The following is a 26,255-nucleotide window of genomic DNA, read 5'->3' as shown; positions in this document are numbered from 1 at the left end:
ATCAATAACACATGTAAAACCCAATGGGATTGCATGTTGGCTACCGGAGGGTGTTGGGGGAGGGGAGGGAAAGAACAAGAATCTTGTAACCATGGAAAAATATTCTAAATTAATTAAATAAATAAAAGAACTTTAAAAAATAAGAATAAGGAGCTAGCCCTGTTTTATTAAAAAAGTGCCACATTAAATTTGGTGAACCAAATTTATCAAAGACAGAGAAGCTGAAGCTTGTCCTATACAGGATGCTGATGATGCAAAGATGATGAGAGGACTGAAGAATAAGTCAAACAAGGATAACTTGAAGGAATTGTAATGTTTATGTCATTTTAAGTATTCATTTGAGTCATTATTAAAAATACTGAAGAGAGGGACAGCTAGGTGGCTCCGTGAATTGAGAACAAGACCTAGAGCTGGGAGGTCCTGGGTTCAAATCTGATCTCAGACACTAGCTGTGTGACCCTGAGCAAGTCCCTTAATCTCCCATTGCCTAGCCCTTACTGCTCTTCTGCCTTAGAACCAACATGCAGTATTGATTCTAAGAGGAAGCTAAGGATTTAAAAAATATTGAAGAGATTAAATTAAAATAAATAAAACCAAAGCCCATTATCATACCATTGAAAACTTCCACGGCAATCTTATCCATCAATCAGCACTCTTTGGGCACTTAATCATTATGACTAATTGCATTACCCAAGCCTATATTTCTTGATCTTGTTCATCAATATATCAAGATAGCATCAGAATGAGTTTTTTTTTCATCTTTCTTCTACAACATAGTGAATGCAGAAATATGTTTTATATAGCAGCACATGTATAACCAATGGCAAATTGCTTGCTGTCTCAGAAATGGGGGAGAGGAAAACGGAAGAGAATGGGGAACTTGAAATGTTAGAAAGCAAATGCCAAAAATTGTTTTTTTGCATGTTAATCAAAAATAAAACAATAACAAAGAAAAAAAGATGTTAACATGAAAAATTTTGTCAAATGTCCTGCTAAAGTAATGATAGTTGTTCAGTAAATGTTTGTTGAAAGAATTAATTTTATTGACATTTGGCACAGACCAAAAGGCATATATCTATATATTTCTCAAACTCTAGGGTTTACTGTAACTAGTCTTTGTATCTTGTATGAACAGGCCTGGAGCAAGTTAGAATTTGTCATCTTCTATTTAAAATATAATGACTTCCTATGAGTTTTATGTTGCTAAATAATAGGTGATTACATACTCACCAGCGTAAGTTGGCAAGTTTCTACTAGTCAACTCAAAATTCCTACGTAGCAATGTACTGAAACCAAATTCCTAAGTTATTGTACTGTAATAGGATAATGTACACTTGCCTATATTATAATTAAGTCCTTTTGATGCTCTGCTTTCAGCCAAAGATGAGGTTTCTATTGAGAGTAACAATACTAGTTAGGTCAGAAGCATTTATAAAAGTAGATTTTTGTGTTGTGTTTTTTCATCACAGCTTTTCCCTTTGGTATTAAAAAAACAGTCTATAAATTCATTAAATATATTAGTTATTTTTGTATATCAATATCATAATATGATTATAGATTGACAAATCAAATATGTTAATAGATAGTTTTAAATGTAATTTGTACTTAGTAAATTAAATTGTGCCAACTTAGATTTTTATTTAAATTTATTTTCTATATAAAACTAGAAGATAATTTTAGCATTGTGACTTAAAATCTATTTAATTTGGTCACCAGGGAAAATCCCAAATAATAAAATACCCAAGTCAGCTGGAAATCATGGTGATTTTAATTAATATGGAGAGAAGGAATTAAGGAGAAAGAGAGAGAGAGAGAGAGAGGAAAGAGTTAATTTAAACTGCTCTGGCTCAGGCTGAGCCAGGCAGTAGTTAAAGGCCTTGGCCAAAGTGGCCTCCCTGAGCCCAAGGGAAAGGGAGTCAGTCTTATCACTCACCACAGACCTTCTCAAGGAAGCTGTCTGAGGGAGATCCTCCAGGGTCAGTTCCTCCTCTGAACTGACTGAACTGCCTTTTGCTGCTCATATAAGACCTCCTTTTAAAGATCTTTTCTCTTGTGTCACCTCCCCTAAATTTTCACGTCTACCAATCACAGCAGATGCTTTTCTCCAGGACTGTCCACTCTTTAGTTCTCACCTTCTCTGGTTAGATTATATATCTTTTGAGCTACTTCACACTTCTTTGTTAAGCTCACCTTTTGTGAGTTACTTGACCTTTTTGTGATTAATTTAACCTTTATAGCTTTTTTGTATTAGATCTAAAAATAGACTTAGCTTAAGGTTCTAGCTTCACTATAAGGTATGAGTTAAGTACCTTCATTATTCAATCAGGAGTTTACTTTATCTTCCCCTAAAGTACTGTCTGAGTAGTGTGGAATAATTTTTAGTTTCACACTACATACATTTTCCATATACTACATACTATATATATACTACATGATAAATAGCAATCAATCTCCAAGTATTTATTTAATTCCTACCATGTGCCAGCCAGGCATAGTCCTGAATGACAGATGCTATTCAAATATTTGGCAGTTTTGATTAGAAACTTGGGGGGGTGATCATAACTTGTTTTGTTTCCTGAACATTTTTAAATATTAGAAAGGTCTTTGATTTTACCCGCTCTAATAGATGAGTTTTCACTTCATCTTGCTGGGAAACCAAGCCTTCGTGATACTTCTTGGATATCTCTATGCCATGTCTACTTTGGTATCTCCTTCACCCATCCCTACCATTACTCCTACATTCTATCTCCCCTTTGTATGTCATCTTCTCTCATTAGAATTTAAGCTCCCTAAGGGCAAGGACTGACTTGCTGGCTTCTGTTTATATACCCAGCTCTTAGCACAAAACTTGGTATCTATTAAGTGTCTAATAAATTCTTAGTCTATCTATTTGGTCAGCCTGGGGAATTCCCATTGTGAGAATTCTCTCCACTAACATGTCTGATACTAAAAGATTTAGTGACTTAAGGGTCATACAGCAGGTATGTGTCAAAGGCAGGACTATAACCCCAGATCTCTTTGGCTCCAAGACCAGCTCTCTATCTCCTATAGCAGGCTGCCTTTCTATGAGGAAGCTAGATGGAGAATGGATAAGCCACAGGCTTATCATGTAACCATGGAAAAATATTCTAAATTGATTAATTAAATAAAAATTTTCAAGTAAAAAAAGTGTTGGCTAGGGACTAAGCTTTCTATGGCTGTCAGAGAATGGTTGAGCTTCTATTCATCTCACTACTCTACCCTCTCCAGTGAGTGGGCTCACTATCTAGGGAAGGGAGAATTACTATGGATATACTCAGTCAGAATCAATTCTAGAACTCCCAGCTCTGGAAAACTCCTTGTCTCCTAACAACTCTCTAAATTTCCCTGAGGCATAGTCATGTTACCTTGCAAAATGGAGTTGCCTCCCCACAAGAACAGGTAAAACATGCTTGAATACTTTATATAATATTTCTTCTTGGCGTTGAATTCTCAAAATCAGCTATAACTTGAATATATTCTATGTGGGCTTTCCTAGAGAGAAACAGTTTCAAATGGCATTTGGGGGCACCAAATACAGGTGTCTTATGAATGGCCTCCATTTTCCATCCTTTGTACTAGCTGTCCCTCCCCATTCCAATTTCTGGATTGTATTTCTTCCTTATGTCAATCACCTCATAATAATAACAAGTACTTATAGAGCACTTTAAGATTTACAAAGTGCTTTGCAAATATTATCTCATTTTGTCCTAATGACAGTTCTGGGAGGTGTAAAAATTGACTTGAATCCAGGACTTCAATCCCCAGAAGTCCTTGCTCCACTTCCCCAAAATGCCTTATAATCTCACCTGGGCCTAGAGCGAGATGGAGTATTTAACCTGGTTGTAAAAAGACTCTGCCCTTTTTTCCTACTTCTGCTTGGGAGCAGACTTGGCTCTCCATGTAGCAGGCAAGATGTGAGTGGTCATGAATAGGCTCTTTGGGCCTAGCCACATGCCTCTCTTACTTGTATTTTCTTTATATTTTAATCTTCAATAAACCTCTAAAAATATAAAACTCCTTGCAGAGAGAAACTAATTTCTACCTGCCTCAGTTTCCCAAAATTTTAATCTTTACAGAGGTAACGACTAATATATCCCCATTTTATAGATGAGGAAACTGAGGTTGAGACTTACTCAGGGTCACAGAGCTATTATGCATCTGAAGCTGACTTTGAACTCAGGTCTTCTTGAGTCCAAGTCAATGATTCCATCCATTGTACCGCCTAATCTCCCCCATGGAAATCCCTTCTTACTTGTAGATGCAATTCAGAAACCCTCTTCTGTGTGAAGCCTATCCTGATTTCCACAACTACCTTGTATTTAATGACTTTGTATGTTTTGTATTTATTCACTTTATATCTATGCTGTGCATATTTTTATGTGTACTTATCTTCCCCCATTAGAATTTAAATTTCTTTCAAGTAGAGATTGTTTCATTCTTTGTATCTAGGACAAAGCCTGGATATAATGGATGCTTAATAACTATTTGTTAATTGATTAATTAATTGATTCAATTTGCTTAGCCCTCAACCCCACTCCTTCTATAATCTGGAAAATGAGTATAATTAATATAACACCAGGGGGGAAGGAGAAGGAAATCAGAATCCAGATTATTTACTTTGTCCCAGGTCCTGTGCTAAGCACGTTACAAACATCATCTCATTTGATTCTCCTGCACAGTGAGTGCTCTTATTATTAGCATTTATAGTTGAAGCAAACAGAAGTTTTGCCCAGGGTCACACAACTAGCAAGTGTCTAAGGCTAGATTTTAAGTCAGTTCTTACCACCTGCAGACTGTGACTCCATCCATCCCCTGTGCCACTTACCTGCCTCTAACACAGTGTGCAACTGATGCTCAATTCACTTCTAGTAAGGCCAGTCTTTGGAAGACTTGGGAAGTGTATTAATTAAAATCTTGAACCCTTGGACTTCATCCCCCACAAGTCCTTCAGTATTTCCCAGAATTCCTCTCCTTTCTCCACCATGTTTGCATGGTCATGTTTGTATATTTGGTGTAACCCATGCCCTTGCTCTCTTCTCTGGAAACTGGGCTGGGTTTAGGTAGGTTTTTTTTTACTTTAGTTATTATTAATAAAACTTTTAAAATAATATTTAATTATTGTTTATTAATTTTAATCTTTACAAAACTGTGAACCAGGATCTTGTGCTATGGGGCTTGATCTAATGTGAGCAATCCTAAAGGCTGACAGTGACCACCAACTATGGCTAGCTCATCTTGGAGCAGGGAGAATAGATTGCCAGTGGCAGGGCTCCCCAATGGAAAACCTGACCCTATGTTTCCAGTTTCCCGTTCTCAGTCTAGTGACCTTTTCCAAGTCTCTGGGTCACCTCTCATCTCTGTATTCCCTGGTAGTATATTGTACATAGTAAACACTTTAAAATAGAATACAGGAGACAGCTAGGTGACTCAGTGGATTGAGAGTCAGGCTCAGAGTTGGAAGGTCCTGGATTCAAATATGGCCCCAGACATAGGTATATCTGTGTGACCCTGGGCAAGTCACTTAACAGCCATTGCCTAGCTCTTACTGCTCTTCTGCCTTGGAACCAATATTCAATAGTGATTCTAAGACAGAAGGTAAGGGTTTAAAAAAAAAGCTTTAATACAATTTTCCTAATTAAATTGACTATAATCATGATAAATACAAAGAGGAGAGAGATGCTGGTGGGCCTGATAGAGCCTAAAAAAGTGGGGAGAGAGAATTTGTCAGTGGTTCTCCAGTACATTATACCCATGACTTCATGTGTATGATGAAAATTCAAATATTTACTTTTCCATTGGCATAAAATGGGGAAAAGATTTCTTTTTCACCTTTCCCCATGATATAAACTGGGAAAAGGAAGAAGGGAGAAGAACCTCTTATAAAAAAAAAAAGCTAAGGGGAAAAAACCACCTTAAAGAAAATAGCTGGGGAGAAAGGGGACTAGTCAGTAGAATCAATGAAGTATACAATCATTTAAATCCCTGTCCCTCCACACCCAAAAGGTTCTCCAGTTTGGTCACCCCAAGGCACTACTTTTTCGCAAAGTCTCTCTTCTAACTTGTAAAGGGGAAAAACGAGGCAGGCAAGTAGATCCACATGTCATTTCTCCTCTCCATTTCCCTGCAACTGTTAGTGTAAACTTATTCTCAGTCTCAGCTTTTTATTCTGCTCATGTCCTTGCTACTTAAAATTTTATAAGATGTTCATAAACATATAATGCCATTTATAAACTCAAAGAGTACTTAAGAAACTTTTCAAGGGCACCGACTCCCCTCATTTCAATGACGGTAAATTCCCTTGACGTTAATAGGAATTCCACATGTGCAGAAGAAGGATGAAAGATATCTTAAAACCCAACTCACAATAAAATGCATGAAAAATGCCTTGGGAGCCCCATTCCTGCAACCATGTAAAGTCAACCCAAGTGCAAGAAGCCATATCCAAAATGTGAATTTAATTTAAATAGAAACCCCAGAGTCTAAGATCATAAAAACGTGAAATCAATCAAAGGACTTCTTTGAAAACAATGCTTAGGGCCATACGTATATGATATGCAAATTAGCATTTTATCCACATATGATTTTTAATATCTATGAGAACCCAATTAAAACAATTTTGAAATTTTATATAACATGGAAAAGAGAATTATGCCTAAATAAAATTGGCGAGCAGGTTAGATTTTTCTTCAATGCCCCTTAATCTCCAATTTCGTTTTTTAATCTTTTTTTATTTTAATTTTTTCCCATGGTTGCATGATTCATGTTGTCTCCCTCCCTTCTTCCCTCCTCCCTCCTGAAATTGAAAAGCAAATCCACTGAGTTATACATGTTTAATCTCCAATTTCTTAACTCTCCTCTCTCCCTATATGTTCACATGCTGGCCAAGACTCTCCACTCTGGACAGGCCCTAGAGCCTAGACTTTTCTTTTTCTCTTTCCTGATATCAATTCAATTCCATTCAAAAAGCATTTGTAATGGCACATATAAAACCCAGTGGAACTGTTCGTTGTGGGAGTGGGAGGAGGGGAGGGAAAGAACATGAATCATGTAACCATGGAAAAATATTCTGAATTAATTAATTAAATAAAAATGTTCAAATATAAAAAAGCATTTATAAGATATCTACTTACTATGTGCCAGGTTTTGTACTAGACACTGGAAACACAGACAAAAACAAAATAAAAAGGTTTTCATAAACCTAATATTTTCCTCTGTGGAATGGCTAGGTGGCACCATGGGTAGAGTGCCAAGAAGACTCAGATTCATGAGTTCAAATCCATCCTCACATACTTTTTAGCTGTGTGACCCTAAGCAAGTCATTTCACCTTATTTGCCTCAATTTCCTCAACTGTAAAATGATCTGAAAAAGGAAATGGCAAACCACTCCAGTATCTCTACCAGGAAAACCCCAAAGGGGGCACAAAGAGTCATACACAACTGAAAACAATTGAACAACAACAAATATTCCTCAAGTTGGAAACAATACATATACAGATACAGATAAATAATAAAGAATAATGGTTAGCACTTATATAATGCTTCAAAGATGGCAACGTACTTTACAAATATCTTATTTTACAATCCTTTTACCAATGAAGAAACTGAGGCAGACAGTGATTTAGTGATTTGCTCCAAAGTCACCCAGCTAGTATCTGAGTCTAGATTTGAACTTAGGTCTTCCTTTCTCTAAATCCAGTATCTCAGGTAGAGGATATTAAGGACTGGCAAGATCATGGAAAATGTTTTGCTTACACATCCTAAGTAATCCTCTTTCAGGACCCTTTTCTTAATAAAATCATTAACTAATTTCAGCTAGAGTATCAATAGCAGATAATGGTTTATGTTATCGCTACCAGATGTTTTTTGAAACACTTGCCTTCAGCGTTTTAAAGCAAAATAATCCAGTAGAATAAATGTTTTGGTCAGGGAAGACCTTTTCTGATGCCCTTCAAATTACATCATAGAGTTAGAGCTTATCTAAGCTATTCCTCTAGATCTTACAGATTGGTTGTCTCCATAATTCACTTCATACTGATTTCATTGTTTAGGTCTGTATCTGATATGTATATATTTCATATACACAAAAATCCAACTTCTACATATCTGACACTATCCAAAAAGCCATGTAAATTATCATATAAGATTACACTTTTTTTCAGCTAGAAAGAGGATTGATAAAAATAAGAATTTAATACAAAACTTAATTGATATCATAACTGAACCGTGGTTAAAACATAACATTTGGAAAGAAAATGAGTAAGGAGTTCTGAGTTCTATGTTGCTTGTTTGTTTTGTTTGTTTGTTTGTGTGTTTTGAGAAAGACTTTAACCATCAGATTCTTTATTTTAGAAATGAAAGGGGCTGGCTAATTGAATTGAGAACCAGGTCTGAAGACAGGAGGTTCTGGGTTCAAATTTGACTTCAGACACTTTCTAGATACATAGTCTTGGGTAAGTCACTTAAGTTCCATTGCCTACCCCCTACCACTCTTCTCCCTCAGAACCAATCCATAGTATTGAGTCTAAGACAGAAAGTACAGGTTTAAAAAGAAGAAATGAGAATTTCCTTGAGATACTAATGCCACAGAAAAAAAAAAGTAAAAACAAAACATTTTATAAATATAAATTGCTTTTTCTTTCCTTAAAAACTATGAGCAAATATCCACATTCAGAGAAAGAACTGTGGGAGTAGAAACACAGAAGAAAAACATTCACTTGATCACATGGTTCGATGGGGATATGATTGGGGATGTAGACTCTGGATGATTACTCTATTGAAAATATTAGTGGTATGGAAATGGGAGTTGGTTAATAATACATGTAAAACCCAGTGGAATTGCTCATTGGCTACAGGAGTGGGGAGGAAGGAAGGGAGGAAAAGAACATGAATCATGTAACCATGGAAAAATATTCTTAATTAATTAATTAAATTTAAATTTAAAAAAACTATGAGCAAAGACTATCCTGTCTAATACTGTGTGCTCAGTAAATGTTGTTGATTAACTGAAGGGAACCTAATGCTCTTTCCCTAAAGATAAAGGTCCTCCTATAATGCTTTATCTTCACTATGGCATGAGGATGATTCCTAGTCCTTGAAAATTAAACTAAGAGAGTTGAGAGACCATTTGGTTGCTCTGCTCAGTAACCATCAGCAGCCTCAAGGATAAAATATAAACACTTCTATTTAGCTTTTAAAGCCTTAAAAGCAACTTGGTCCCAACCTACCTTTCTAGCTTCATTGGGCATCACTCATCCTACAAACTATTATCCAGCCAAAGTGACTTTGTCTCTGTGCCTCATGCAAGAAACCTTATCTCCCATCTCTGTGCCTTTGTAGTGGCTGCCCTTCGTGCCTGAAATGTTCTTTCTTATTTCCATTTCATAGAGTTTCTGTCTTCCTGTGGAGCTCAGGCCTCCTCTTCTACATGAAACCTTCCCTGCTTTCCACAACTGTTTAGTGTACTCCCTACCAAACTACCTTGCATTTAATTATTTTGTGTGTATTTTTGTTTATTCTCTTTATATTTACGTTGCATATATTGGTCTCCCTCATTAGATTATAAAGTCTTTTCAAATAGGGATGGTTTCATTCTTTGTACTTGGTTGCCCAGCACCTAAAACAAATACGCTCCATCTTGCAAGCCGAAACCTTGTTCTTCATCATCATTGTGACCTCTAATCCCTCCACCTCTTGACTCTTTCTCAGTTCATCATCATTCCTGCACTGACTACATTTTCTCCATCTTGACCCTTCAGTGAATCAGTTCAGCTTCACATGGGCTTCTTCAGTTGGGTCCTTTGACCTTTAATCCTCATGAAGACTTTGTCTGGCCATACCCTAGGCTTGGTTTGCTCTGACTACCTTCTTATTTGTTGTTGAACCAAGATGGAGAAAATCATGAAACTGAGCTGACCAGGTCTACCTCAAATTTGTATTACATAATCTCAGCTGCCCCTCACCACAGAAAGGCAATGCTTTTACACCTCCATAATTGATACCCTATCCCATTTACCACAGAGGATCCACCAAACCTTTTCAGCCCTCCTCAAACCTTTCACAATTCCATCTCATGTTGCCTCATTGCTCACTGAAAAAGGTCAGGCCATTTTCTGTAAGCTTCCTCCTCATCCCACACCACCTAGATGCCTTCAGCCATTATCCTCCCTTCACCCTGTGTCACATGAAATATGGACCTTTTCTTTGCCAAGACAAACCCTCTACACATAAAAATGATCATATCCTATCCTATCTTCTCCTTCTACGTCATCCCTACTCTCTCCTTTATCTTTAGTTTCTCCTTGTCACTAGTGGGCTTACTTCTCTACTGCCTACAAACATGCCCATGTTTTCTCTCCTACCCAAAAAAAAAAATCTTACTTGATCCTTCTGTCCCTGCTACCTATCATCTGATATTTCTTCTCATTTTCAAGGCTAACCTCCTCAAGAAAGATACTTTCCATAGTGCTCCCACTTCCTTTCCTCTTATTCTCTTCTTAACTATTTGTAATCTTCCAACTATCATTCAACTAAAACTACTATCTCTAAAGTTGCCAGTGATGTCTAAATTACCAAATTCAATGGCATTTTCCCAGTCTTTATTCTCATCTACCTCTCTGCAGTCTTTAACACTATTGATCATCTTCTCCTCCTTGATCCTCTCTTCTCTCTAGTTATCTCTCACCCCGTTGTTTCCTGGGTCTCCTCCTAACTGTTGAACACCTTCTTCTCTCTCTCTTCTACTGGATCTTTATCCAGGTCAAACATGCTGGCCAAGAGGTATCCAGAAGTATGTTGGAGTCAGATCTACTGCTAAATTTTCAGTGTGAGCTTTTAGAGCTTGGAAATTAGCCAGCTATGAATCAGGTCTTGATTTATTGTTTTACTCATCAACAACTTAAGAAAAATGTGGACCCAAAGATTCCAGCTTTGGGGACAAAAATCCACTATTCAACAAAAACTGCTGGGAAAATTAGAAAATAGTATGGGAGAGTTTAGGTTTAGATCAATATCTCACATCCTATACCAAGATAAACTCAGAATAGGTGAATGATTTGAATATAAAGAAGGAAACTATAAGTAAATTAGGTGAACACAGAATAGTATACTTGTCAGATCTTTGGGAGAGGAAAGATTTTAAGACCAAGAAAGAGTTAGAAAAAATTACAAAATGTAAAATAAATAATTTTGATTACATTAAATTAAATTAAAAGGAGGTTGTACCAACAAAACCAATGCAACTAAAATTAGAAGGGAAGCAACAAATTGGAGAAAATATTCATAACAAAAAACTCTGACAAAGGTTTAATTACTCATATTTATAAGGAGCTAAATCAATTGTACAAAAAATTAAGCCATTCCCCAATTGATAAATGGGCAAGGGACATTAATGGGCAATTTTCAGATAAAGAAATCAAAACTGTCAATAAGCACATGAAAAAAGTGTTCTAAATCTTGTATAATTGGAGAAATGCAAATCAAAACAACTCTGAGTTACCACCTCACACTTAGCAAATTGGCTAACATGACAGCAAAGAAAAGTAATAAATGTTGGAGAGGATGTGGCAAAATTGGGACATTAATGCATTGCTGGTGGAGTTGTAAATTGATCCAAACGTTCTGGATGGCAATTTGGAACTATGCCCAAAGGGCGCTAAAAGGCTGTCTGCCCTTTGATCCAGCCATAGCACTGCTGGGTTTATACCCCAAAGAGATAATAAGGAAAAAGACTTGTACAAGAATATTCATAGCTGCGCTCTTTGTGGTAGCAAAAAAAATTGGAAAAGGAGGGGATGCCTTTCAATTGGGAAATGGCTGAACAAATTGTGGTATCTGTTGGTGAAGGAATACTATTGTGCTGAAAGGAATAATAAAGTGGAGGAATTCCATGTGAACTGGAATGACCTCTAGAAAGTGATGCAGAGTGAGAAGAGCAGAACCAGAGAACATTGTACACAGAGACTGATACACTGTGGTATAATCGAATGTAATGGATTTCTCTACAAGCAGCAATACAATGATCCAGAACAATTCTGAGGGACTTATGAGAAAGAACACTATCCACATCCAGAGAAAGAACTGTGGGAGCAGAAACACAGAAGAAAAACAACTGCTTGATCACATGGGTTGAGGAGGGGGATATGATTGGGGATGTAGACTCTAAATGATCACTCTATTGCAAATATCAATAATATGGAAATAGGTCTTGAACAAGGACACATGTAAAACCCAGTGGAATTGTGCATTGGCTATGGGAGGAGGCTATAGGGAGGGGAGGAAAAGAACGTGAATCATGTAACCATGGAAAAATATTCTAAATTGATTAATTAAATAAAAATTTCCAAATTGAAAAAAAGAAAAGAAAATTGTGGGGAGGGGCAGTGACTCAATTAGATAGAAGTTCTTAGATCAAATCTTGCCTCATACACTTCCTAGTTGTGTGACCTAGACAAGTCACTTGATCCCAGTTGCCTATCCTTTACCATTCTTCTGTTTTGGAACCAATACACAGCATCCAATCTAAAACAAAAGGTAAAGTGTTTTTAAAGTAAGAAAAGAAAGTTATGGAGAAAAGTTATGGCTTCATTTTAAGAAAGTTGTGAAGAAAAGTTCTGGTCTCAATTTAAGGAAGTCATGGAGAAAATATTAATAATGTTTATTAAATTTTAAAATTATGTGTCCCACTTTTGGAGAATCAGTAATTAAACATTTACCATTTAGGGGAGTTAATTTAACATTTAATCCCAAAATGTCTCAAGTCTCTCTTTTGGGCTCCCTTCTCACTACTTATAGAGACAGACAGCCTGAAATTCTCTCCCTCTTCATCTCCACCTCCTGCTTTCCCTGGATTCCTTCAAGTTCCAGCTAAAGTCCCACTTTCCACAAAGAGCACCTTTCCCAAGCATCCTTGGTTTTATTACTTTCCCTCTGAGACTACCCCTCTCCCAGTTTATCCTATGTCTATCTTGTCTATGCATAGCTATTTGCATGTTGTCTCCTCTTATTAGACTGTGTGCTCCTTGACAGTAGGGATTCTTTTTTTTCCCCTTTCTTTCTTTGAATCCCTAGTATTTGGCACAAGACCTGGAATATAGTAGGTGCTTAATAAAAGTTAGTTAACCAACTGAGCACAGCCTGGAACAAATGAGATGCCCAATAATTGTGTGTTGATTGATTGATAGAATTTGCATCCAGCAAATTCTTCCAAGCTGAAGGGCTTTATGCCTGGAGCTTGGCAACAAGCCATCTCTTCTCTGAGGACCAGCCTCTCACTAAGCATTTCATTCTGTTGCAATAGTCTTGACACATAAAGGGAGTTTCACAGAAGAATTAGACCAGCACAAAATAAATAAATGCTCATTGATTGATTAATTTAGCTAACGATTCCCATTGTCATTCACATAAGAGAAGGTTGTGGTGTAACTTGACACACATAAGGATAGGAGCTAAAAAAGAGAAGGCGAGAGCAACAGGGAAAAGATACCAGAGTCACACCTGCTCCCCAAACCAGGGCATCAGCTAACATCTCCATACCAAGACAGGGAAGGGATACATTCAAGAATGCCGTCAGAGATTTGGACTTGATAGTCTCCAAGTTACAGCAGGAACTGCTTGCCATACTCCTTTGAGAGGCTGCCCTCTGGCTTTTCAGAAGAATATAAGTTCCAGAATAAATCTATTATCGGGAAGATTGGCCAATGAGGGTCCTGATCTTACACTACATTCAGTACTCCTTGCCTAGCATCAGTGCTCAGAGAGATTTGGCAAGCCTGCTTCTGGAAATGCAGAACCCCTTCCCTCTCTAATTAAGAACATACTCAGGCATCTTGACTATTTCCTGTTCATTTACTACATACTGCCAAAAAGTCTTTCAATGGTCTGCTAAGCCAGAACTGCGTATACATAGAAAAAGTTTCAACAGAGAAACTCAACCTGTCTTCCCTGATGGTTTTCAAGTGAGGAGGGGGGAAATGATGTAAGTTTCTGGGCAGAGAGAATGGCAAGAGCAGCCTGCTAGAATGACTACGTTTCCTCTCTACATACCTGCTACGAGGCCCTGAACATTTGGTGCCAACTTTGTTTTTGTATTTATTGTGTGTTTTCTTTCTTGATCCTAGGTAAAGGAATAAAGGAAATGGAACAGACCAGGTCTGATCTTGGAAGGTTTGAAAGGATGGAAGAGCCACCAGAGACCCAACAACGGGAATCCATAATAGAGTCTACCATTTAGGCATTATGGCCAAGCCCAAAGAAAATCCAGTCCTAAGTAGTGGACCAGTGATCTGGCAACTGGTATTCATAGCAGAGTCTACCATTTAACCATAATGGCCAAACCCAAAGAAAAGCCCATCCTGAGTCGTGACCTGCTGGATGCATTCAAGTTTCATTAAGAGGTGTTCAGGTATCTCTAACTGGCTTCCTCTAATGTCAGAAGAAGTGGGACTGCGTGAAAGATGGAAATGTATCATCACGTGTAAGGTTCCAGGTATAGAAGATTCCATAAGAGGAGGGAGTGAATTCCAGGCAGGAGTTGGAGATACAGCCTATTGCAACAAAGACTAGGCCAAAAAAAAATTTGGGAATTTTTTGTGCTAACCTCTAAGCACCACCAAAGAGGCACAAAATGATGAATTTTTTTGGACACAGAGACCCTTGATATAATAGCAAGAGAAAAAAACAGAATCCTAACACTTATGAAATTAAATTTAACAAGAAGTTTAAAATATTCTTACCTAACTTCTCTTAAGGTCATTATGTGAAATACAGATTTTACATTTGGAATTGGAAAAGGAAAAGATGCATAAACTGTTCAGTTGACTGGATCTGTTACATTAATTTCTCAGTGTGTGAAGGAGTGGATTACCCCTTGAGTGGTAATGGAAAATTAGCTTCTTTATTTCTTCATTAAGACTGTGGGAGTAAAATTAATGCTCTCATGCACTTTCCCAAATTAATAGAATATATCTTTATTAAAGTGATAAATATACATGCACCCTTTTGGGGGGTTGATTGGATTCTCTAACTTAATTAATCATTGCCAGAGAATTTTAGAAGTGGAAAGAGCCTTAGGAATCATATAATCTAATCCTCTTGCTTTAGAGATAAACAAACTGCTACTGAGATCACGGTGAGGTGATTTGTCCTAGGTCACATTAATGGCAGGACTAGGAATGAAACCTATGTTTCCTGACTCCCAGTATTTTGCTCATTTCACTAGAATCTAAAGTCAAAGACCACCCTGTTTTGAAAGAAAAAAAAGTGAGTGAAAAGACATTCTGGGTTTTCTTTAATATTCCCGGTGTCTCTACAATATGGTTTTTTCCTTTTTCTTTTTCCTTGTGTGGGACAAGAAATAATCCCTAAAACGAGGAACTCAATACTGAAATGGATCTGTGATCTCATCAGCAAAGGAATAACTATTTATTGAGAAAGAGAAATGGCAGTACAATGTCTGGCTGTTGAGAGTTGTACTATAAGGAAAGCTGAGCTTTGCAGAATTGATATTTTCAAATTATGGTGCTAGAAAACTCTTTGTAGTCCTTTGGACAGCAAGGAGATCAAATCAGTCAATATTAGAGAAGTTGTCAGACTATCCACTGGAAGGCCAAATACTGAAGCTAAAGCTTAACAATTTTGGCCACAGAGTGGGAGGATAGGACTCATTGGAAAAGACTCTGATGTTGGGAAAGATTGAAGGCTAATGGAGTCAGAGGTAGCAGAGGATGAAATGGTTAGATAGGGTCATGAAAGCAATGAATATGAACTTGGGCAAACTTCAGGAGAGAGTGGAGAATAGAAGAGTCTGGCATGCTGTGATCCATGGGATCATGAAGAGTCATATAAAACTGACTGACTGGACAGCAACAAAAGAGTGGATATTGTGTTGTTTTTTTTTAAGAATAGAAGAAATGTGGACATGTTCATAAGTGTTAAGGAGGGAGACCGTTTTAGAGAGAAAAAGGGGAGTGATATAAGGGAGGAGAGAGACAAAAAGACACAGAGAGAGAAGCAGAAAGAGAAATACAGACAAACGTAGACCAAAGAAGAGACAAAGAATAATCGTGAGGCAAGAGGGAAGGATGGAGTCAAGTCTACAAATAGAGGGGTTTATGTTGGTCAGTAGAAGGATCATCTCTTCAACAGAGACAGAAGTAACAGAGGAAATAATGGTGAATGAAGTCAAAGAGATGTGAGTTGAGGAGTACCTTGACTCCAAGAAGATACAGAGGCCACACTGTAAACTGCCTCAGCAGATGGAATCAACCAGATTGAGGGTAACCGACAAGCGTCAAACCCATCTTTGAGTTAGGGGAGTGTCTACCCCAGACATGGGAAGACTTTCCCTGGCAGAACAAGCAGATGAAAACAATTTGTTCCAATGGTCAGGAAGGTGGTAGAAGCAGGTTCTATGGAGTGTGTAGAGCTTGGGAAGATATCAGGGATGCCAAAGTCATCTCAAGTAGCTTCTAGTCAGACTGTGGAAAGTGTGCATTTCATCCTAGAGGTCATAGGGAGCCAACAAATGTATTTGAGCTGAGAACTGGCCAGGTTGATTCCATACCTCTGAACCTTCCACCTTCCCTTCTGTCTCACTCCTCCTCACCATGACCTGATTCAGTCCTTCCACCTCTTCTGGCTCTGTCAGTCCATCTATAATATTTGCTTGTTTTCCCTTCACAGTGCTGACCTTATGGTTGACCTGTTCAACTATATACTATTCTCTAACTTTGAGTTTCTCACTCACTTTTCATGTAGCTGCTCAAACTAAAATAAACTCTGACTCCTGATTATTCCTACCATTTATCTTCTCCATTTTTCTATATCAATTATTAATATATTATAACATAATTATGTTATAATATATTATAATATAATTATATACTATATTATACTATAATATAAATTAAAATATATAAATACATATTATTTATATATATAAATATGATATAAATATAAATATATATAAATAAAAATATAATATAAATAAAATAAAATGATTAGCATTTATATAGAAAGCACTCTTTTGATGAATTGAGAAGAACCGAGAAATCATTGTGCCTGATAGTAACAGTAGTGTTTTATTGATAATCAACTATAAAAGACTTAGCTACTCTGGGTACCCTGATCAATATGATGATCCAAGATAATTTCAAAGAACTTGTGATGAAAAAATACAATCCAACTTCAGAGAGATAATTGGTGAACTCTTGAGTGCAGATTAAAATATAATTTCCTTATTCCTTATTTCTTGGGGTGTTTTTTTTTGCAAACATGGGCATATTTTTTGCATGATTTCACACTTATAATTGATACCATGTTGTTTGCCTTCTCAGTGGATGGAGGAGGGGTTGGAGGGAGGAAAAGTACATGGAACTCAAAATTTAAAAAGAAAAGAATGTTAAACTAAATAACAAGTAAATAAAAAGAATCTGGAAAAATAAGCACTTTACATGTGTTAACTGCATCGTATGATTATACCATCTGGGCATACAAGTCTATGAGTCTAATTATAAACTGTATACTTATTGTTACATGGCAACCTTTGATTATTCCTTGATTGATTTTCTTTTACATTCTCCATCATAGTTCTTCCAAATCTCCAGGTGGTCAAGGGTACTATATTTGGAGTAAGAGGATCTGAATTCAAACTCCAACCGTACTACTAATTACCTAAATGACTTTGGCTATCTCACTTTCTTTCTTTGGGTCTCAATTTCCTCATCTATAAAATGACAAGGTTGGACTAGATAGCTTCAGGAGTCCCTTCCAGCTCTAAATCTAGGATTTTATGACTTCTTTCCAAGACTAAGTATGATACCTCCTTGCCTCCTCCTCAGCAGAAGACTTTGATTCCTGCTTTACTGAGAAAATCAAGACCATTATTATAAATTCCTCTGCTACTCTAGAAGTCAAAATACCTCTTTTGGGTTTCTCCTCTCCTCTTTTGTTCTGGTATCTAAGGAAGAGCTGTTCCTTCTCCTTGGCAAAGTCAATTTCTTAATCCCACCCTTTTCTGTCTCTTCAAAGAAGTTGCTACCTTGATTACTCCCTCTCCTTTTCTTCTTATATTTATTTTTCTACTGGTATCTTCCTTGATGCTTAAGAATGTTCCCAGAACTCCTCATTCTTCTAAAACAAACAAAAAAGTCCAATCTTTACTTGTTTTTGACATTTCCTTAAGCTATTATACTAAAGTTTTCCTCTCTTTTGAAGCATAATTCCTAGAAGTGATCTACCCTGATTGTTTCCATTTCCTTGTTGCCTACTTACTCCTCTGCCCCTTGTAACCTGCTTTCTGACTCAAACACTAAGTCAAGCTGCTCTCTCCACAAATACTAACAGTCTCTAGATCACTTCATCCAATAACCTTTTTTCAGTCCTCATCTTCCTTGACTTCTCTTCAGTTTTAGACACTACTGACCACTCTCTTCTTCTTGATACACTCCTTTCCAATGGCATTTTGGATACTGCTGTCTCCAACTCTCTTCTAATCTGTCTCCTTCTCAACCTTCTTTGTTAGATCAGCAGCAGTTCTAGTGCACATCAATCTATCAACAAATCACATCAACAAGCATTTATTGAGAACTTAGTTGGTTCTAGACATTGTTCTAATAGCTGGGGATTCAAAGAAAGACTGAAAACCATCCTCTGCTCTTAAGGAGCTCATAGTCAAATAGGAAAAATAGCATGTAAATAACTATGGATAAACAAGCTCTGTCCAAGATAAATTAGAGATAATCAATAGAGGAAAGGCTCTAGAATGGGAAAGACTTCCTATTGAAGGTAAAATTTTAGTTGGGTAATGAGGATCTAAACAAGGGTGGTGGCAGTTTCAGAGGCGAGAAGAAGTATATACACAAGTTAAAAGTAGAAGATACAGAGTAAGAGTAAAATCAACAGGACTTGGCAACTGGTTAGATATAAAGAAAAAAAGAAGGTGAGAGAGAGTGAGTAGTCCTGGGTGACACTTGTAGCCCTGGATGACTGGGAAGATGGTGGTGCCCTTTCCTAGGAAAGTTGGGAAGAGGGAGAATTGGTGAGAGGGGTAGATAAATAGTTCAGTTTTTTAAATTTTGCATTTAATTCTTTCCAGTAAGATCAATAGTGAAGCAAGGATGCCCATTATCACCACTAATATTTAATATTGTAATAGAAAGGCTGACTTTAGTCATTAGAGAAGAAAAAAATTAAAGGAATTAAAGTAGGCAATAAGAAATTAAACTATCATTCTTTTGCAGATGATATGATGGTATACTTAGAGAATCTTAGAAAATCAACTTAAAACTAGCTGAAATAATTAATAACTTTAGCAAAGTTGCAGGATATAAAATAAACCCACAGAAATCATCAGCATTTCTATATATTTCCAACAAAACTCAGCAGCAAAAATTAGAAAAAGAAACTCTATTTAACATCACTCTAGACAATATGAAATACCTGGGAATCTATTTTCTAAGACAAGCACAACAAAACACTTTTCACGCAAATAGTTAAATCTAAACAATTGGAAAAACATTGATTTCTCATGGGTAAATGGAACATTAGTTATAATAGAAAAGACAATCCTATCTAAATTAATTTATTTATTCGGTGCCATACCAATCAAAATAAAACAAAAAACTAAAACAAGTTTATAGAATGAGAAAAAAATAATAACAAAATTCATCTGGAAGAACAAAAGATCAAGAATATCAAGGGAACTAATAAAAAAATGTGAAGGATGGTGGCTAAGTGGTACCAGATCTTAAAGTGTATTATAAAGCAGTAATTTTCAAAATAATCTGGTACTGGCTAAGAAATAGAAAGGCAGATCAATGGAATAGAGTAGGAGCAAATGACCTCAGCAATTTGGTGTTTGATAAACCCAAAGATTCTAGCTTTGGGGATAAGAACTTACTATCTAACAAAAACTGCTAGGAAAATTGGAAAACAGTATGGCAAAAATTAGGTTTAGATAAATATCTCAAACCCTATATGAAGATTAGGTCAAAGGGATATATGATTTAAACATAAAAGGAGATAGTATAAGTAAATAAGGGGAACATAGAATAGTTTACCTGTCAGATCTATGGAGAAGGGGAAAATTATGACCAAACAAGGGATAGAGAACATTACAAGATGTAAAATGAATAATTTTGATTATATTAAATTTAAAATGCTTTGTACAAACAAAATCAATGCAACCAAGATTAGAAGAGAAATAACAAACTGGGAGGAAAAATTTTATAATAAATTTCTCTGATAAAGGTCTCATTTCTCAAATATATAATGAACTAAATCAAATTTATAAGAATCCAAGTCATTCCCCAATTGATAAATGGTCAAAGAATATGAATAGGCAGTTTTCAGATCAAGAAATCAAAGATATCGATAATCATATAAAAATGTTCTAAATCCATCTTGATAAGAGAAACGTAAATTGAAACAACTCTGAGCCACCACCTCATGCCTATCAGACATCATGACCAATATGACACTAAAGGAAAATTATAAATGTTGGAAGGAATGTGGAAAATTGAGACACTAATGCATTGCTGGTGGAGTTGGAAACTGATCCAACCATTCTGGAAGGCAATTTGGAATTATACCCAAAGGATTATAAAAGAATGCATACCTTTTTATCCAGTAATACCACTATGAGGTCTTGTATTCCAAAGAGATAAAAAAAATTGGAAGGTCATGTTTGTACAAAAATATTTATAGCTGCTCTCTTTATGGTGGCAAAGAATTGGAAACTAAAGGGATGTCCCTCACTTGGGGAATGGCTGAACAAATTGTGGTATATGATTTTGATAGAATGCTATTGTGCCATAAGGAATGATGAACAGGATGATTTCAGAAAGAACTGGAAAGACCTACATAAACTGATGCAGAGTGAAATAAGCAGTACCTAGAGAAAATTATCTCAAGAACTACAATATCGTGGAATGATCAAATGTGATAGACTTTGCTACTAACAATAATACAAGGATCCTGAATAATTCTGAGGGACTTATGGAAAAGAATGCTATCTACCTCCAGAGATAGAGTTGTTGAAATAAGAATGCAGATGGAAGTATGATTTATCACTTGTTTATTTCAGTATATGTTTTAGGGTTTTGGTTTTATAGGATTATTCACTTACAAAAATGAATAATATGCAAACATGTTTATGTGAAAATATATGTATTACCCAGATTGAACTCCTTGTCATTTCTGAGAAGGTGGAAAGAAGAAGAGAAGGAGACAATTTGGATTATATAACTTTAGAAAACTGCTGTGGAAATTTGTTATTAAAATTAGTTTTTTAATTTGATTTTAAGATGTCTAAGGAATATGTAGTTCAAGATGTCCAACAGGCAGTTAAAAACACAAGCAAAAAGGTTAGGACTGGAGAAGTAGATTTGAGAATTTTCAGAATAAAGATGATAATTGAATCCATGGGAGTTGATAAGCTACCTAAGTGAAATCATATAAAGGGAGAAGATCTAGGACAAAGTCCTGGGAGACTGTACCATCAGTTGTCATGACCTGAAAGAAATTCCAGGAAAGAAAAAAAGTATGAAGAGAACCACAATAGCAAAGCGTCTTGGAATCTAGAAAAAAATAGCTTATTAAGGAAAAGAGAATATAGACAGTGTCAGAGGCTACAAAGAGATAAAGAAAGATGAAGATCAGGAAAAAAGACATAAGATTTCACAATTAAGAGATCAATGATGATAAGTTTAGAAAGAGCAGTTTGGGTTGAATAATAAGGTTAGAATCCAGATAAAAGAGAGGTATGAAGAAAGGAAAAGGAAAGGAAATGGAGGCATTTATTGTAAATTACTTCTGAAGTTTAGCCACAAAAGGAAGGAGAGTTATAGAGGTGATAGCAGGAATGGATAAATGGATGTTTTCTGAGAATGGGTTAGACTTGGACATTTAAAGGCAGTAAGGAAGCAACATCAGACAAGAAGCAATTGTCTCAGATGAGAAAACTGAGAAAAAGAGAGGTTAAGTGACTTGGCCAGGGTCAAATAGATGTCTGAGACAGAATTTGAACTCAGATTTTCAATGTTCCAGTACTCTATTACCTCCTCTACACACACACACACACACACACACACACACACACACACACACACACCACCTCACTGTCTCAGTCTTATATGGGAATCAATTGTTCTTTGTGTTTGGGAATAACCCAGGACATTCAGTCCTCTGGGCAAATTTCAGGGTTAGAACAGACTCAATTAAAACCTTGTTGCTCTCTGGGACCCGGTTCATGACATGTTAATCAGCCATGCAACTTCCTGTGACTCCTTCAAAAACCCTAGGAGGAAAATGCAACTTCACAAGAGGTTGAGCTGGCAGTGAAACTCTTGGCATGAGATAATCAGATAAAATACCAAGATAAGTAATTGATGACATATGAGATGTGTGAGGCAGCCATACAAAGGGGTCATACTTGAGAGAATGGATGAGGCAATAACGTCTTCTGACATTTGAAGAGGAAACCTCTATAGCTCATCCATGCTCTAGATAAGAGAAAGCAATTCAGATATACTTTCCCAAATTGAGGCTCTGATCAGACAGCAAAACTAGAATCCACCGGTTCACCTATTCACTCAACAACCAGTCGTCAAATGCCAAGTTTACTCAAAGGCTTGCACTAGAAGTTGTGGGGAGGAAGAGAGATAATCAAGGTAGAGTCTCCAGCTTCACAAAGCTTAATTTTTTTCCAATTGCACAATGTATTAATAGAGATTTGACTAGATGGAGCAGAGGAGAGATGGAATATCAAGTCAGGTGGATGTTATGAACCAAGACACAGAGGAATAAAATCATAGGGGAAAAATATATATATATACAGAGATCACTGAGTAGATTAGTTAAGCATAGTGAAGAGTTCACTATTGAGAATAGAAGATGAAAGATAAGTTAGGACCAGATGATGGTTGGCCTTGAATAAAATACTAAATGAACTTTGTAGTCCATGGGATGTCTAGAGAGGACTAGCACTTCTGGTGTGAGGGCTTATCACGTCCTTTTCTGGAATGGTCATCCTCCTTTGGTGTCCACCTTTCACCTAATTCTCACCTATGACTCCAAGAAGCATACACATGAGCAACACCTCAATAAAACCATCTTGGCAGGTAGGCTAAACCAAGATGAGAGTAACTGATAGACTTCAGACTTCATCAGTGAGTCAGCAGGTTGTCTACCCCAAGCATGTGAAGATTTCCCCTGGTAGAATGGGTCAAGGACATCCACTACCTCCTGGGACATCTCCAGTCATCCTGAATGTTGTCTTGCCATTGGACTTCAATGACTCTGGAAGTAAGAGTGAGGCAGATGACCTTGTGCAGCTCGGTGTCATTTAAATCCAATTCATGTTCTAGTCAAGACATCACCCCATGATGTCATTGGTCCTCTGCCCCAAACAAAGGACAAATAACAAGTGAACTTTAGTCTGTAGACAGTAAAGAGCCATTGAAAGTGCTTTGAGAGGGCAGATGGGCTCAGTGCAGTGAAAGCCAAGCCTAGAGATGGAAGATCCTAGGTTCAAACCTGGCCTCAGACACTTCCTAGCTCTGTAACCCTGATCAAGTCACTTAATCCCCATTGCCTACACCTTACCACTTTCCTGCCTTGGAACCAATACACAGTATTAATTCTAAGATAGAAAATAAGGGTCTAAAAAAAAGAAGAAAGTACTTTGAGTAGAAGAGTCAAATGTTCAATCTTCTGAAGATATATACTAGAAGGACTAAGGATTTGATGCAATTTTTAAAATAAGTTTACTATAATTTTTCCTGTTGATGCAAAGAGATTTTCACTATAAATAATTATAAGTGAATATTATAATTTTACTTTTAAATAAAAATGTTTACCCTACTATCTTTATTTTTCTTTATACCTAAGAGGTATTATGAATAGAGCACTGGGCATGAAGACAAGAAAACCTAAGTTTAAATCTATCCTCAGACACTAGCTGTGTGACCCTAGGCAAGTCATTTAACCTCTGTCTACCTTGGTTTTCTCAGCTGCAAAATGCATATTATAATAATAACATTCATATCTCCAGGATGGTTAAAAAGATCAAATATGTAAATATTTGTAAAGCACTTAGTATAGTATCTGGAATATAGTAGGCACTTGTTTCCTTCTTTCCTTCTTTAAAAAAAAAACCCATTGTGTTGATTGACACATCTTCATCCTTCTAAGTATTCTTAAATTCTGTGTCAACTGATGTACAATGGTCTTTCAGGGTATTCATATCTGATCCTTATATTGATGGCAGAATTGGATAGGGGGCTTGGTTCTGGAGGACAAATAATGACATACCTTTTCCTTCTCTCAGGAGAAATGGACTGTCATATGCTACGTGCTCATCAGGATGAGTTTTTCTCAGCTGCTTTTCTTGGTTAGTACAGAGGGTTCCATTAATGGAGAGGACATCAGGAAATGACCCTGTGATAAAGAACAAAAGGCACTAATAAAACTTTTTAAAATATAGTCTATTGAAATAGCCGATAGGCATAGAAAGGCACAGTCAAGATTAGGATCTAACTGTTCTGACCTCCAGTCTCCTGCTCTTTTTATTTAAAAAAACAGTCAATAAAACAAAATTAGGACAGGATTTGTCTTGAATGAAATATTTATTGCGTGAGAGACTGATTACAGTTTAATCATATGGAATATTGAATAGAGCATCTTAAACCATGACTAAAAGCAAAAGAAACACTTCATGAGTCACAGGGAGTGAATCCTAAATGAAATTACTGCATGATTAATTATCACTCAAAAGGCAGGGTCTGAGAGTGGAAAAGTACATTGATCAGAAACCAGACACCGTAGTTTCAAGGCTACCCCTGACTCACTGTATCACCTTGGACAGGTCCCTCTATAACTCTGCACCTGTTGGTCCATTCATTAAATGAAGAACATGTTGTATTGTCAGGATTAAGGAAGATTAATGAGTTAGTATTTGAGGCTACACTAAGTGCCTTGAAATTATCATTGGTGTCAGCAGGACTGGATTACCCAATAGGCACATGAAAAACATGCTTCATAGAACTGGATGACACCTGAGAGTTCATCTCTTCCAACACCTTCATTTTATAGATGAGGGAACTGAGGCCAGAAAATTTGAGTCACTTACCTAAGGTCACACAGGGTAAGCAACAGAATAGTAATTGAACCTAGGTCCTCTGACTCCAAATTCACTGCTATATTACAAGAAAGATGCTAAGTTTTTTAGACAATTCAGCATATCTAACCTCAGGGGTCTGATGATCTATTAGAAGGATATTTTTTTTGCTCTGAAAAATTAAACCTTTAATTTGATTTGAATCCAGATCAAAGCAAACTTTTTTCTTTTTTTCTATTTGTTTCCTTCCACAAAATGATTTATTATTATTTTAAACAAAGTAATAGAAACTATTTTTTAATTTAGCCATTTTAATTTTTTTCATAAATGAAGCAACCATTTATTTTTATTTCCACAGTAGTCATATTGAAAAAACATAGATTGAAAAATGAGAAAAAGAAAGTAAGTTTAAAAAATAGTACGCTTCGATCTGCATTCAGTTCTTTCACTGGTCAGATAAAATTTTACATCATGAGTCCTTCAGAATTGTGTTAGATCATTGCGTTGCTGAGAAGAGCTAAATCATTCCCAGCTGATTATCATATAACATTGTTGTCATTGGGCACAATAGCATTTTTAATTTCTAATATGGTAAATATCAATAGACACAAACAACAAAAACAAGAGCTCTTCAGAGTCACCAGTGATTTTTTAAATTTAATTTCTATATAATAATATATTACATAATATAATAATAAAATACATGTGATTTATTGTTAATATGTAATAAATTAGAATGAATATGTTTATTCCAGAGAAACAAAGTCTCAGATTAGTTATGTCCAAAAATCTCTCAGTCTTTTTTTTTCACGCCCTTGTCTCCCCCATCCCAGAGAATGTAGGTAATGTGATACAAATTGGATTCCTGAGACCAAATCACAAAATTAAAGAATCATTCACGCTTTCTACCTATTGTGCATTTTTCCATGCTGTCTCTCTTTATAGCTATATATCCATATATATTATTTCACATACAAATTCATATCTGTGTATATATTGATGTCTATAATAACAGATAAAGACACAGACATGCATGCATATTAGTCATGTTGAAAAAGAAAACATAGACCAAGAAGTGAGAAGAAATAAAGTTATTTTTTTAAATAGTATGATTTATACAACC

The 26,255-nt window shown here is 36.3% G+C and overlaps 1 protein-coding gene across 1 annotated transcript in view; it reads right to left on the bottom strand.

The window, feature by feature from the left end:
- CCDC73 (coiled-coil domain containing 73) overlaps positions 1 to 24,451 on the bottom strand; it is a 182,688-nt gene extending 158,237 nt beyond the window's left edge. The window contains exon 1 of the mRNA XM_056801974.1: positions 24,328 to 24,451. The gene's annotated coding sequence lies outside the window, so the exon portion shown is untranslated. The remainder of the gene's footprint in view (positions 1 to 24,327) is intronic.
- Between the last annotated feature and the right edge of the window lie 1,804 nt (positions 24,452 to 26,255).

The sequence above is a fragment of the Monodelphis domestica genome, chromosome 6 (genome assembly GCF_027887165.1).
Source record: "Monodelphis domestica isolate mMonDom1 chromosome 6, mMonDom1.pri, whole genome shotgun sequence".
NCBI classification, from domain to species: Eukaryota; Metazoa; Chordata; class Mammalia; order Didelphimorphia; family Didelphidae; genus Monodelphis; species Monodelphis domestica.
The sequence above is the reverse complement of the archived record's forward strand: the minus strand, read 5'-3'. Positions and strand labels throughout refer to the sequence as shown.